This window comes from Toxorhynchites rutilus, chromosome 2, assembly GCF_029784135.1.
Source record: "Toxorhynchites rutilus septentrionalis strain SRP chromosome 2, ASM2978413v1, whole genome shotgun sequence".
Lineage (NCBI taxonomy): Eukaryota > Metazoa > Arthropoda > Insecta > Diptera > Culicidae > Toxorhynchites > Toxorhynchites rutilus.
The window spans coordinates 325,810,320-325,826,466 of NC_073745.1; the positions used below are offsets into that span (position 1 = coordinate 325,810,320).

At 38.8% G+C, this 16,147-nt stretch overlaps 2 protein-coding genes across 2 annotated transcripts in view; one reads left to right on the forward strand and one right to left on the reverse strand.

Moving 5' to 3' along the window:
* LOC129769819 (uncharacterized) overlaps positions 1 to 5,509 on the reverse strand; it is a 266,536-nt gene extending 261,027 nt beyond the window's left edge. The window contains exon 1 of the mRNA XM_055772299.1: positions 4,734 to 5,509. The gene's annotated coding sequence lies outside the window, so the exon portion shown is untranslated. The remainder of the gene's footprint in view (positions 1 to 4,733) is intronic.
* The window catches only part of LOC129769820 (Bardet-Biedl syndrome 1 protein homolog), a 67,133-nt gene continuing 54,282 nt past the window's right edge, over positions 3,297 to 16,147 (forward strand). Inside the window, exon 1 of the mRNA XM_055772303.1 lies at positions 3,297 to 3,339. The gene's annotated coding sequence lies outside the window, so the exon portion shown is untranslated. The remainder of the gene's footprint in view (positions 3,340 to 16,147) is intronic.

The following is a 16,147-nucleotide window of genomic DNA, read 5'->3' on the forward strand; positions in this document are numbered from 1 at the left end:
AGTTTTTGTAGTTCTTTCAACTTTTTTTGTTTGCTTTTTTTCATGTTGGGTGCTGAAAAGGTGAGAATCTACAATAAATGGATGAAAAAATGATATTTTATGCAGAAACATTAATTAAAATTTGTATTGAAGTAGTGTTCGGAATTTGAATCATGTTTCTTTGCATGATTCAAATTCCGAACACTTAATTTTAAATGTAAATTTACTGAACTTTAATGTTATAAATAGTTAAATAATGAGAGCCTTGACATTCTTTGGGTTATGGGCTACATTTCCACATTATTTACAGGTATCGATACAGCCTATAATCTATAATATTCAGCATTTGTGAAGAAAGTCACAGTCAAAACCAATGATGAAATGTTTGCGTTAGCAAATTCCGTAAAAGACAAACATCGTTAATTTTTCAGTTTTTGTAGTTTTTTCAACTATTTTGTTTGCTGTTTTCATATTAAGTGCTAGAAAAGGTAAGGGACCATAATAAATGGATGAAAAAAAAGAATGATTGAAAAATTAGAGCCTTGGCATTCTTTGGGCTATAGGCTTCATTTAAACATCATTTACAGGTATCGATACAACCTACAATTCAGAATATTAAGCATTTGCAAGAAAGTGACAGTCAAAACCAATAATAAAATTTTTGCGTTAGCAACTTTTGTAAAAAAAACAAGCATCGTTGTTTTTTCAGTTTTTGTAGTTTTTTTCTGTTTTCGTGTTAAGAGCTAGAAAAGTAAGAATCTACAATAAATGGATGAAAAAAATTATATTTTATGCAGAAATATTTATTAAAATTAGTAATCGTAATTAGTAATTTCGACGTATGATTCAAATCCCGAACACATTAATTTTAAATGAGAATTTAATTTAAATCATTGCATAATGAAAACCCTTACATTCTTTGATTCATAGGTTTCATTTTAAAACACATTTACAAGTATCGATACTGCCTATAATTTATAATACTAAACATTTACAAAAAAAGTCACTATCGAAAACTAGTGATAAAATTTTTGTAGTTAAAACCATTTTAATTGCTGTTTTTATGTTCGTTCGGTAAGAATCTCGTTACGAATCTACTATAAATTGTTAAAAAAAATCTGTTATGCAAAAATCTTTATTAAAATTAGCGTTAAAGTAATGTTCGTAATTTGAATCAAGTTTCGATGCATGAATCGGATTCCGAAAGAAAATGTTTGAACACACTATTTTCCGGCAAATACATAATAACTCAAAAACGATAAAAAACACACCTCTGATTTTTGGATATGTTATGTAAAAAATCCTCAGCTTTCGAGAAAAAATATAAAAAATATACAGCGCCCTTGGTCCCGAAACCATGTAAACTAGAAAAAACGGACACAATCGATAATTACCAAAACCAAATCCCATTTTCTTGCGAGTGGAATATTTTTCCACAAAAGACTAGCTTATTTGCTTTAATTTGATATATCGATTATCTGAATCGGTCCAGTAATTCAAAAGTTATGATTTTTTTTTAAACAAATGCATTTTTGCTGTTCGGCATTTGAGAGAAAAATGTTCGGAATACGAATCAGTGACATAAATAGTGATCGGAATTTGAGACAAATGCAATTAATGTAGTTTTTAGTTTTTCACCATGAAAATATATTTGTAAATCAATTTTTTTTGAAGTAAAATGAAAAATAAGGCTCTGCTGTATCCAAAAATCAAATTAATTTCGCGAAAAAGTACCATTTTGAGTAATGAGACACTGTTTAATGGCCCTCACAGCTTAAGTGTTCGGAATTTGAGACAGAACGGTATTCGGCGTTCTTAGAATGCTACAGAAAAGAAACCAGTCAATGTTCGACAGAAAATTAAGAAAAACAACAAATTTTCATGTACTTTTGAAAAATATATAATTTGCTTTTTTTCATCCTCTCAAAGTCACCTTTCCTACATAAAAAAATAGTTTTATGCAGAATTTCTCATGAGGTGATAGACGATCATATTTGAGTAAAAAAAATCATTCATATGCGTAGAATTTTAACAATGACAGAGTTATAGAACATTTTTGTGTTACGGGTTCTGTTTGCTTCAACTGGCTCTACAATAAAAAGTACGCTACTAACGACGATTCTGTTGCTTCCGTTTGGAGGATGACAAAAAATTAGTACAGGATATAAATCTTTAACATCTAAATTAGTGGATTTCACCGTTTGAGTGCGGAGCAAATTTTGTTAGCATATGCCAAAAATGCGATGAGTTTGGGTATATTTAAAAAAATACTAAAGAGCTTAGATAACTGATTAGGTCACAAAAGTTGTATTAATAGGAAAAAAACACATAAAAAGTTAGGTTTATAAAATTTACTAACATGAACTCTCTTATCTATACATGAATAATTTTTTTTTTAATAATGAAAAATAATATTTAAACAATTTCATTCAAGATTATGGTTTACTGCACAAAACGCGTGAAGTTCTCTTTAAAAAATGTCCCCGAAAGACGAAATCCTACGTTAAGAGGTGCTGAGTCAAAAATAATAACATAGAACAAGAAGAGCGCTATCGCGCTCCCCCGTATTCAAATGGTTAAGTAACATTTTGGAAGTGAAACTTAAAAAATAGTGGTTTTGAAGGTGTTTTTATAAATTTTGTCCCAAAAATTCATAATAAACTTTATTGTTTTTATCAACCAAATTAAGGATCCCTAACCACTCTACGAATTGTTCTTTGACACCCAACTCCTATTTTCCATAATTTCGCTGGGGTCTCGTTTCGGACGGAGCAGACTGGATTACGATTTGTACGATTTGCGGTAAGTATTTATTTTCTGCTATCATTTAACTAAAGTTGCTGCCGAATCACATCGTATGATTGTCAAAGCGTACGATGAACATGCACATGAAAAATTGCAGTACTTTGATTGGTTCAAAAAAGTTAAAAATAGTGATTTTGATGAGAGAATCAAAGAGCGTGGGAATCTTCCGAAAAAAGTTCGAGGACAGTGAACTGCAAGCACTTTTGGACGAAAGATAACGCAACAACAACTCGCAGATCGATTGAACGTGACTCATGAGATCATCTCCATACATTTGAAGGCCATGGGAAGATCCAGAAGATCGGAAAATGGGTTTCACGTGTGCTAAACGAAATACAGTAGGAAACCCGGAAAAATCACCTTTGGAATGCTGCTCGCCAAAAGGAAGTAATTTCTCCATCAGATCATAACTGGCTATGAAAAGTGGATTTATTTTGAGAATCCTAAACGTCAAAGATCTGGGGTTAGTTGGCAGTTGACGTTGGAGAGCGGTAGTTATCCGCCTTTTGGAAAGCTTTTCTAAAGTGATTAGTTTGCATCGCACTGTGTACTAAGGTGAGTTATGTGGATCACACTACGACAGCTATATCATTGCGTATCTTACGCAGAATACCGGATAAATCATAGCATAATACCTTTTAATCACTCCTAAATGATTTGGAATAATGTTTAATAACTGTGATATCAGAAATGTTACGAAAATTAAATTATAATTCTAATCTCAATTATCCATTGATCTCATATGAGTTTGGCTATCCTACCTGCATGAAAGAACTATTCTGTTCACGATCGATTTCGGAATTCAGCTGGGTGGTTTGGTGTCCATACAAAAAATGTGGATTACGTTTGAATCCATTCGAAGGAGATTCATCCGTTACGCCCTTTGCCGTCTTCCATGGAATGATCCAGTGAATCTCCCAACTCTACGAGAGATAGCTGATAGCGAGTTTCGAATTAGTAATATTGTTGTGAAGTCATGTCTCTGATGATACCACAAAATGGTAGTAAAAAGCAGTGACGGAGAGCACGAAGTTGTTAGTTTTGCTTCTCATACGTCTAACATTTTGGTTGTAAATGAATATTGTTCATATTGTCCGTCTGTTTTTCATTCACAATTCTTGGGCCGTCAATGTAACGTCTGGGATTCATGACGAACAATTATGTCTACACAAAAGGCCTTCTCAATTTTCGTAACAAGTATGCTAGAAGGCTTAATTACTTTTCCGATGGACAAATCTATTTCGAGCGTGCATCGTGTGCAAGTCATTATGTTACGTCACAGAGCAAGTTTGTTCAATGAAATTCCTCCAAAACCAGCACTGTAGCTACGGAGACAGAACAAAATCCGGACCGGTATCATAAACCAAACAAACATAACGACTTTGCGCGCTCATTGCCAGTGCTGCTCACACGACAAAGAACGAACTAGTTAGTAGTTGTGCATGGAGTAAACCGAACGCAAAACCCGCCCCAAGGTCGGAAGTCGACCTATCCATTGCCTCACGGGCCGACATAAATGCCTTAGTTTGGCAGCGAACAAGGCCGGTTGAGATGCGGAATCTGTTGGGTCGCAGTTGTGCTGCAGTCATGCGGTATGTAGAGAACCAATATCTAGTGGCATTCTTCGCCTTCGATAATTTCAAGTGATTTCAAAACATTTGACTGTAATTTCCGTTCACCACAAATGTTCCTAGTGTAAACATTAGGTTATAAACTAGGGTGCAACTATAGGCAAACACACAAGTTTACGGTGGAACACCGATTGTCACTAACGGGCTGCTGACGGTCCCTAGACCACCCCCTTCAGTACCTCGACCTGCTGCTGTTCATATAAATATTTGATTTCAGCAGCAAACGAAACCACAACTGATAAAATGCGGGGCTCTAATGGCAAAGTACTGCTGCAAAGCTGATTAAGCGAATCATTTGAAAAACGAAAAAAAACTTACCTTTCCATAGGGTCCGTTACTTAGCAGCGATTTTCGGAGATCATTCATTCATCTGTTGGATCACATCTGCCGGTCGTGAGAGAAAGCTCTGACTCTGCGTGAGGGCACACAACGCAGCATCGTTGTCTGGCGTCCGGCTGAATGCTAACGGTTGGCCTCGTAAAACTTTTTTTTAGGTGTGAAAAGAACCAAATGAATCACTGCGCAGCGCTTTTTCACTTCATCCTCGGAGCATTATTATAAACGGCACTTATGAGGTCAATAGAACCATTTACACAAACATTCTGCTACATCAGAGCAACATAATAGCCCAACAATCTGCCGGGTTTCAATCGTTTATATGGAAAACACCAAATTTACACTCATCCAATTGTGAAATATAGATCAATTTTTCTTCATTCTCGCCTATTCTCGCTGGATAATTGCACGCGTTTTTTCTCAGTCTATTTTGAATCACTTCACTGATAACATTTATCACCGCACATTAATGCGTTCATACATTAAAAGGTTTCTGCACAAAAAAAAAACAAAATGACATTAGTTTCCCACAGGCCTCGATGCAATCGATACAATCGTTGATTCACGCGGATAACCTTTCACCGTCGAGAAGGGAATGCGAAACAACAACTATTCATGCACAATTCTCAAATTTCTTTCGCGAAGAACACTCGAAAACGTACATATCCTCATCAGGTGACAGCCAGCAATGTGATTACACCCACACTACACACGACCCGCCACGAGAAGCTCTCCAGCGCCTAATAGCTGCAAGCGAACACCTTCGCGCACGATTCGGTACTGAGGCGCAATCACGCTGGAACAAAAGCTTCGAGAGCCACATCTCCGAACGAAAGCGTGGTGTGCGCGACGATTTTGTGCCACACTTTTCGCTCGCGCGGATGGAATCAAAACAATGCCGGACTGGTGGAACAAACACAAACGATGTGGGGTGGTGTGTGTATTTGTGTGGAGGGGAACTGTGAAATACCTGTAGGATTCGCGTCTAGATTTGATAGAGTCCTTGGCAAAAACTGTCGTGGCATCGGCGAAGCTGTTGAGGTCCAGTCAAACTATCACTCGACACGCTGGAGATGGGATGTGACAGCAGCTGAGGAAGTAGTTCTTGGTAGAAAAATGAGAACCACTTCTCTGGAACTGGATAACCTTTCATAAGATGAATATGAATTTTAATTTCTTCCAGCTTATTCGATCAATTGAGAGCATCCTCACATATTACAAAGTTGAACTTTTATAGTGGCTATTTATCGAACACTTCATGCGCTCTTGGATGAATATACTCTCGGGCTGGTTCACCTGTAGTTGAAAACATTTCACAACTGTGTGAAATTTACTCTTCCGGTTTATACTGAGAATACTCAAACGATTTATTTGCTTTACTTACTAACCAAATTCACTCTCTTGATACTTGCATTATTGAGAATAAACTGAGTTTGAGCTTGGATAGGCTGTATACTTCGTCTCCTTGATTGACCTGGACAAAGAAAACACTGAATGGCGCTCGAGAGCATTTATTATTAAGCTTTGATCACTTTGATCATTTGGGGGAACTGGGGTAAGCCCGGCCCCATAAGGGAAAGTATTGTTTTGTGAGATCTGAGGGCACATATTGTGATGTTTCTCACACAGAATCATTGTCTAAATTATTTTCCATGAGATATTAGAAACATTAGTGCTTTCAAACGGAAATTTTGAAAGTAATAGTCAATTTTCAAAGCTGTCATAAAAACAGAGTTCTCCAACCAGTGCGGGTGAAACCGGCACCCCATGAGGGGTCACACCGGCACCCTCAATTTGTCAATAAATATACATGACACCAGCTGAACCAGTCTGAATGTGGCAACCGCCAAATGATAAGTATTCTAAGAGGTAAGTTGTCGCTATCGAATATGGCTCGAATCGCTTAACTGATTCCAGAGATATGTTCGGAACAAGCTGCGGTGAACATGGAATATGAAAAAAAAAATTATATTGGGCAAATCTATAATGCAGCACCTCAAACCACACCACAATTCAATTACTAGTTCGATGGAATCTAGGTACTAGGTTCGAGCTTGCCACCTTTCACAAAACGTGATCCTGTAATGTAGACTTCGGGATTCCAAAGTCTTGGGAGCACATTTGACAGAAACTCCACCAACGAAAGCCTCTTTTGCAAAGGTGAGGTTCTCCTCAGACCAACTCTTACGATTCAATTTTCTTGGGAGCTGCGAGGCGTCTGAAATAGACGGAAAACATGTCCCAATAATCTTCAACTAATCGGAAATCATGCTGGGCTTACTCCACTCAAAGGGTGACAGTCTTACCCAGACTTCCAGTGTGCGCACTTTATTTTCGAGAGACGTGTATCGATTTTCTCTTCCTCACAACCCTTCCATGTGCAAGCGATGAGATCGGGCTTCAGCACACGGGCTTGGGATTGGCTCTTCCTTTTTTCTTTCGTAAAATATTGAGAGGTGTTCAGACTTCTTGTGCGCGCGCCTAAATTTCGAGAGACGTGTATTGATTTTCTCCTCCTCACAACCCCTTCATGAGCAAGCGATGAGACCGGGCTTCTGGTGTTAAAATTTTAATCTTCGTAATATGGCACATAGAACAATTGGTGATGAAGAACTGTTTCACATAAATATCGCTGCTGAAGTCATCCAATCAATTCATTCATTTGTTGCACATAGCTCGCAATGATTGTGTGAAATACCAGGCTGATTAGGGCAAAGCACATTGTCTCTTCTACGTGCTGTGCGAGATCTCAGAAGGCCTAACCGAATGTCACTTTGAGGCAGTTACACGAGAAAGTCTTGCGAGCACTAATGCACGAACATCTCATCGTGTACACAACACATGTGCATCGTTCGCATCGAAACGCGACGAGGCATTCCTGACTACATCACAAAATTTTACGTAAGATAAGAGAAAGAGCCAATCCCAAACTCGTGTGCTAAAGCCCGGTCTCATCGCTTGCACATGGAAGAGTTGTGAGGAAGAAAGAATCGATACTCGTCTCTCGAAATTTAAGCGCTCACCGGAGGCCGCTCTTTCGGTTGCCTTCTGCCTCGCTCATTTGTTGCAGACAGCTCCCAATGACTTTGTGAGATGCGAGACTGGATAACGCAAAGCACACTATCTCTTTTGCGTGCTGTGCGAGATCACGGAAAGTCTAGTCTTACCCCAACAGCACACATTTTCTAAGAAGTCTATTTCTGTAAATGTATTGCTTTAACTTAGCTCAATTTGAATCCCAGTGATAGTTAACAATCCAGGGGACATACTGTAGAACAACGAAAAAGGATTTGAAACCTCATTCAAGAATAAAAGCTTTAGGGAGTATTCTAGTCTAGAAATTTGAAAAAAATCAAAAAAAATTTCCTTCATATTTCTGTGATTTAGGCATTCAAGAATATACCCTAGAAAGGACTTATCGAAAATCTTATTATTTACTGAGTTAGAGCCATTTTAGTGATGCTGTATCTAATATGTTACGGCCATAACAATGAACTTCAAACGCGTTTTTCTCGAAAGTAGTTTTTTAAAACTAGTGTACACGATATCTCAAGTTCTACTGAACCGATTAATGTCGAAATTATATGGATACAATCTGCAGGCATATCTCTATCGCAAGAACCTCTAAAAAAATTATATTTTTCAAATTTTACTATTTTTAAAAAATCGGGAAACTTAAGAAAAAACGTTTTAATCCGCATTTTGTTTTTCAAACGGCCGCCATTTTGCCAAAAACCATGTTTTTGACTTGTCCGAGGTTCATGCGATAGCGACATCTTCACTGATTCAGAATCTATTCGATTTTTTTGTTTCAGATAACCAGAAGGGCTGGAATCGTGTACGACATGGCACAACTTTTTTTTAACCCTCTCACTTCATCAGCTCTTAACTATTCTAGTTATAAATATATTTTCTCTGTTCAATTTTTGTTTTATTGTTGAAAGATAGATGAACAAATAATGATATAATGGATAGTAAAAATATTATTTGTTTTATTTTTACGGAGCTCGAAAAAACGTCCGAAATTTTTGTCTCTACACTAGAATACCCCCTTAAACTCCACTACCGAAAAATTACATCCGGTTGCACGTCATCGGTACCCGCGTTTGTTTTGACTAATATTTTGACATTTGACGGATCACGGTGTGTTGGATTTGATTTAATACGTATAAAATAATAAATATCAACATGTACAGTGTTGGGGGTCTCCGTAGCCGCATTGGTTGTATGTTTGCTTAGTAAGCGATCGATCGTGAGTTCAAAACTCAGGGCCCTCAATGATCATCTGTGTGTTGTTACAGAATAACTACGTCCACGCAACAATCATCAGCGTTGGAGATCCATCCACCGTCGAAATAAGATCGATTCACCCATACAACTGCTCTGCTCTGCAAGAAACATCGGGCTGTTATTTTATTAATAACACAACAATGATCATATCAATTTTCTCCGCTATTCGGTCTAACTAAACAATGGAAGAACAGAAGCAATACTCTTACGCTACTTAAATGGCTACTGTGTAATGTACTATATGTAATTGTATAGAAGGAATGCTCTTAGGCCTAAAAATGACAACTGTGTAATGTGCTATATATAGATACGACTAAATATGTGTAATGTACAAGATTAAAATCCGGCACTGTTACAGCTAAAATGCTAATAAGCCTAAAATAAAATAAACAAATGGGATAAAAAAACATCAACAAGGCAGTTTAAAAAATTTAAAGTTATAGAGACGGGAGAATGTCAATTAAAGCTCCTCTAATTCAACACAGCATTATGGTTTTTTTTCAGATAATACGTAGCAGTTATTGCTGTAGCGAGGTTAGAATGAAAATCCGTCCCGATTTATTTATGATTGACTAGCTGACCCGGCAAACTTCGTCTCGCCCAAATTTTATTTTTCGTTATCACATCCACGTTTTCTTATTAAGCGCACGTTAATGGGTCCAATCGCAAAACTGTTCTTTGATTGATCTTTTAATCTACCCTTCAAAATTACCTTTTACTATAAAATTCCTAGTACTTCTACCAAAACTCGTCATAATAAAATCAGATTATTTTCAGACACAATTCTCGTTCAAGATTTTTCAACCACTTGCAAATTATATTTTTCTCCGTTAAATGGAATAAATGTTTGATACAGAAAATATGATAGAATAAAGACAGACAATTCCTTTATCGAGTTTTGCTCTTATCAACACATTCGGCGATCCATTTTTGTTTCTATATTTAGATAGAAGACAATATAGGAATGCATTTTATCATATTGAAATCCATTTCCACTTTCGAACAAAGATCAATTTCGTTAGCGCAATCATCTAATGGACTAATAACGCTTGTCAATATGCAATTATAAAACATATGCGAATTGAATTTTTCGAACTTTTCCATTTTTTAGGATTTTTCCGAAAATTTTTAATTGTCATGTTTGGTTGAAATATGTGTATTATTTTTATGGGACTCCTCCTCCATTCCAAATTTGGCTCATTTGCTTGAATAACTCTCGAGTAATGCAGAAATTTGTGTTTCATTTGTATGGCAGCCCCCCCTTAGAGAGGGGAGAGGAATGTCTATCCACCGTAGAAACATTTATTGCACCCTAAAACCTTCACATGCTAACCTAGGTTCTGTTTGCTTGATTAGTTCTTGAGTTATGTAGATATTTATGTTTCATTAGTTGGCAGCCTCCCCTTTGAGAGGAGGGAGGAGTGTCTAACCACCAAAGAAACATGTTATGCACCCTAAAATCTTCACATGCCATCTTTGGTTTCGTTTGCTTGATTAGTTCCCGAGTAATGCAGAAATTTGTGTTTCATTTGTATGGCAGAACACAAGAACTTTCCCAGACCCCAAAAACCCTTACAAAGCAATTTTCATGTCGATCAGTTCAGTAGTTTCCGAGTTCATAACAATCAGACAGACAGAAAGACAGACTAAGATGAAACTTACCTCCAGCATTTACATATAATTTTCCTAATTCATTCGTTATGTAATATGCATTGTCATACAAGACAATACAGTTAGCAGAAATTATTGAAACATTTTTATGAGTATGAAATTATACAATTAAATGGGATATATCAACACAACAGGAAAAAGAAGCTTTGAATTTTTAAATAAATATTTACAGAACACTCCTATATCGTGTCAAGAACCCCTTTATGGAAGGTCGAAAAACAATGAATTTTCGTGATTTATTTTCAGATGTTAGGAAAAAAAGTGAAACGAATAATGATTATTACGCTGTTGACAGCTGAATGGGTAGATGCTGTCTGAAAATCGGTACCTTGCTGGTGGTTTCGGTTCTGATGCAATATTTAGAAATCCCTATGTAGGTTTTTGAAAATTCGAAAAACTGTCAAAATGGCGGCCATTTTTGATGAAAATGAGTAATTTTTTAGGAAAAATCGCTGTTTAGAAGCTCATAAGAATCGAAAAAATGAGATATCAAAAAACGGCTATGACATTTTTACATGCTGATAAAAGATTTCTCGTCGAGTCTTCGGTCGAGTAGATGCTGAGATATCGAAACCACCAGCTGAAAAAAAACATGGTTTCTGGAAAACGCGTTTAAAAATTCTATTTCCCTTGAGGCGACCTCATTCTTCGGCAGTAACTTTCCAACGAATTCAAATATCAAAAAATCCTTTTAGGACAACGTTTTTAAGGACGTAAGCTTCCCAAAAATGCAAAAAAAATCGACTTTTTTCGACTCTCCAGAACGGGGTCTCCCCATAAGACGTTTGCCGGTACCGTTCCGAATCATATTTCGGACACACTGAATGCCCTGATGCCTATAAAATTAATATCACAATTGATTCTTTAAAGTTACCATTTAGTTATATCATCAAGGCATTAAGCATTTCGAGTTATTATTAATACTGAAGCTGTCCGAAATATGATTCGGAACGGTACATCTTAGTTAAGTAGAATATCGTTAAAGACTGATAAAACTTTCACCAGAAAGATAGGTCTAGATCTTGGTACAGCTCGGTACGTTTGAAAATAAATTTTACTGCAAATATACGCTGAAGGTCAATCAATAAAATTGTGTTTTTCAAATGAATTACTCCGTCATCCTATCGGCGATACGTTTCATTTCACATGCATGCGAGTATTTCCGGAAGTAAGTGAAGATTCATTTATCAGTGAAACAGGAACTCTTCAAAGATTGGTTATCGGTCAAGCTTCGTCGTCCACTCATTCTACGAGTACCACTCGGTAGCCAGTCGGATGTTTATGCACACTGATAGACAAATATAAATGATGACCTTGATCATCCGCTGATATGTCTTGCGGAATCGCATGATCGAAGTTCAGTGAGAATGTTTACAGACACCACCATCAATTTGTCAGTTCGAGAACACAGAACACAGAACTTCCACAAACAGTTTGAACGACAAGCAATAAGAAATTTTCATCGACCTTATACTTTATTCTGATTTGCTCCATCTCAATCGGATATCAGAACATAGAAAACAACAGCATTGCGAGGTGCAATTGCGCACTTCCTCACTTAACATTGAGAACACTGTCGCTCCACTATCGTAAGGCGCAATCCGTTTTAGGATTCTCAACTCGTTCGAATCGAAACGGTTGAATGTGGATCCCCCTTAGTTTCGTTTGTGATCGATATCAGGTCTGTCAGAAGCGTTACTTTTATAACCGTTCAGTCATGGAACCGCCACCGACTGGACTGATGGCGTGCGTAGATCCGATCAGAGTTCCAAAAAAAGACCCTCCTTCTACTATGGGATACTTGTATACATACATAGAACCGAAGATGGAGGCCATTGACTTCAAAGTGAGTCGCTCTCGGCTCGCGATTTGTGTCATCAAGATTTGGATCTCGTCGTCTGTTGCCGTGTGTGTGTGTGGTGGGGTGTTCGTTCGACCGATTTCTCGTTTGTTCTGAATTATAGGCATACCTGGTCTATGTTTTAGGCATCTTAACGTGGTTATTCGAGAGAGTGATTCAATATTTCGTAATATAAAATCGTCAAGATCAAGGATAGATCTCCAAAGTCCGTAACATTTCATTCTATAGTATTGATCATGTTAAAAAGCTTTGGGTTTGTGGGAAATAATGGAAAACACGATTTTCTTTTCATAAATACATAAAGTAAGTTCACGCCAAATCTGTCACAAAACAGTCAATTTTGACGCGACCGACCCTCACCGATTTTCTTAAAGCCTTGCACATAAGGTGGTAGCTACCCAAAATCGCAATTGAGGGCTCGAAAGGAAAGAGGTGTGACATGTTCGATTTTCTCCTCATCGACATTTTGGTCATAACATAGCTGCAAACATTCAGCTCGCGCAGTCCGAAGACATCGGTCGCAAATTTGTTCGCGTCTATTATAAAGTGGAGATTATACCGTTATCAGTTCGTGGCTGGTGAAGTTATTTCGCCCTAACGGGGTTCTTTTTATTGCGCGAGTGAGGAGAGCAGCAATCACTACCAGCGTGAGGAAGAAGTCCTCCACGGCGGACGCGGTGCGTGTGCCGTATCATCGCTGTGTGTGCTTTAGCATCGTCATCGATTCCATCATCGTGTTGTGGTGCGATATACCGTTGCATCTGTGCCGAGCGATTGCCACGCGGTTCGATTGAGACACCGCTTCATTTCATTCGCATTGGTGTGCGATTTAGGTATAATATATATTAGGTTTAGAAATACAAAAAAAAATAAGAATTATATTATTTTATATCTGCCGTAATGGCAGAAGGTCATGTTGACATGGAGATTGAAACTACTGTTTCCTCCTCACTAGCTACAACGGGGGCTGGGAAGTCGCTTAAACGCGTTCCCCCCTCAGAAGATGTCTCTTCAGAGAAAGAGGTAATCTACCTTAACAAGCCCCCCTCAAGAAAATTGGCAAACTTTTCCTCTTCGCCCCCTCAATCTCCCGCTCCCGCTTCCGCTCTACTACCGAACTTGCCTCCCAGCCCTACTGATACCGCTCCCGTTCAACAATCGACCTCGTCCTCCCCCTCAGTTGTTTCCTCTCCTCGTGTCAAGGTCTATCCAGACGATGCACTTGGAGCTGGTCCATGGGTTGTTTTTTTCCGGCCTAAACCAAAAGGAAAGGCAATTAATGTCATTCAGGTTTCGAAAGATCTGGCAAGATTATATTCCTCCGTGGTCGAAATCTCTAAGGTTAGACCGAACAAACTGCGTGTTGTCGTGAGTGATCGGAAACACGCGAATGCAATTGTGATCGACGAGAGATTCTCCCTAGAGTATCGCGTCTACGTGCCCTCCCATGACGTAGAAATCTCGGGGGTGGTAACTGAAACTGGTCTGACGTGCGAAATGATAAAAGAAGGAGTTGGTAAATTTAAAAGACTCCCGTTGGTGGGTGTTAAAATTTTGGACAGCCGCCAACTAGGAAAAGTATCCCAAGAAGAGGGAAAAACTAAATTCACGCCGTCAGACTCGTTTCGAGTAACTTTCGCTGGTTCCGCTCTACCTGACTACGTCATGGTGGGCAAATTGAGATTGCCTGTGCGACTCTTCGTGCCAAAGCCCATGACTTGCCAAAAATGCAAGTCAGTTGGTCACACTTCAGATTATTGTGCCAACAAGGAGCGCTGTGCCACTTGCGGAGAGCAACATGAGGGGAAATCCTGCAGTGCGACTGAGCATAAATGTCCATATTGCGGGGGATCCCCACACGAGCTCTCAGTTTGTGAAACTTACAAGAGTCGCTGGGAGAAACAGAAGCGCTCTTTGAAGGAACGCTCGAAACGCACTTTTGCGGATATTTTAAAGGGCGCTTCGCCACTGGCCCAACAACAACAACCAATCAACACACAAAATGTCTTCGCCACGTTGCCCGTTGACGAAATAGAAGCGGACACAGCTAACGGGGGCACACCGTTCATTTTCCAAGGGAATCCCCGGCGCAAAAATGTGACCACTCCCAAAGTTCAAGGACAAGCCCCTCCGGTGATACCCCCTGTTAGCATGCCTAAAAAATCGAGTGCAGCGGACAAGCAAAATCAGGTTCCTCCTGGTTTCCGTGGGAATAATTCACCTTCGAATGGCCCAGCACTCGAGGGGACATCAAAAACCCCAACTGTCCCTGTTTTTCCGTCCAGTTCAACTTCCCAATCGGGATTTATAAAGTTGTCTGACCTTTTGGACCAAATCTTCAAGTGTTTTAATGTTTCCGACTCCATCAGAACCATTGTCATTTCAATGCTTCCAGTATTAAAGACAATTTTGCAACAATTGATGCAAACATGGCCCCTCCTTGCAATGATTATCTCTCTTGATGTCTAATTTAAATAGAGAGGTCGGAGATATCACTGTTTTACAGTGGAATTGTCGTAGTCTTATCCCTAAATTGGATACATTCAAATTTTTAATTCATAAGTTCAATTGTGATGTTTTTGCTCTGTCCGAAACTTGGCTTTCTTCGCGAGATGATCTCTCTTTCCACAATTTTAATATCATACGCTTGGACCGTGATGACAGATACGGAGGGGTGCTATTGGGTATCAATAAGTGCCACTCATTTTTTCGAATTGACCTTCCACCTATTGGAGGGATCGAAGCTGTTGCTTGTCATGCAAACATCAGAGGCAAAGACCTCTGTATTGTCAGCTTGTATTGGCCTCCGAGAGCTGCGGTTAGCCGCAATCAACTTGTTGACATGTGCTCACTCCTTCCTGAGCCACGATTGATCTTGGGAGACTTCAACTCTCACGGAACTGCCTGGGGGGAACAGTACGACGACAATCGTTCATTGTTGATATATGATCTTTGTAACAGCTTCAATATGACCGTTTTGAACACTGGGGAAACAACACGTGTACCTAAACCTCCTGCTAACCCAAGTGCTCTTGACCTCTCGCTTTGCTCGAATTCACTATCGTTAGATTGCAAGTGGAATGTAATCCAGAACCCCAACGGCAGTGACCACTTGCCAATCAAAATTTCCATCACCATTGGTTCGAATTCTTCTGAATCTATAAACATGGCATATGACCTCACAAGACACATTGACTGGAAAAAATATGCGGACGCAATTGCTCTAGCCATCAATTCCAGAGATGGTTTGCCTCCATTGGAGGAGTATAACTTCCTTTCTCGTTTGATATATGACAGCGCGGTTCGCGCTCAAACGAAACCCATCCCAGGCTCCACTTTTCGTCAAAGGCCTCCCAATCCATGGTGGGATAGCCAATGTTCCAAGCTTTATCAGGATAAATCGAACGCATTTAAAGCTTTTCGGAAACGTGGAACCATTGAGAATTTTCAAACGTATTTGGACCTTGAAAATCAATTTAAAAACTTGATCAAAGGGAAAAAACGTGCTTATTGGCGAAATTTCGTGGGAGGTTTGTCACGAGAAACGTCAATGAAAAAATTATGGAAAGTGGCT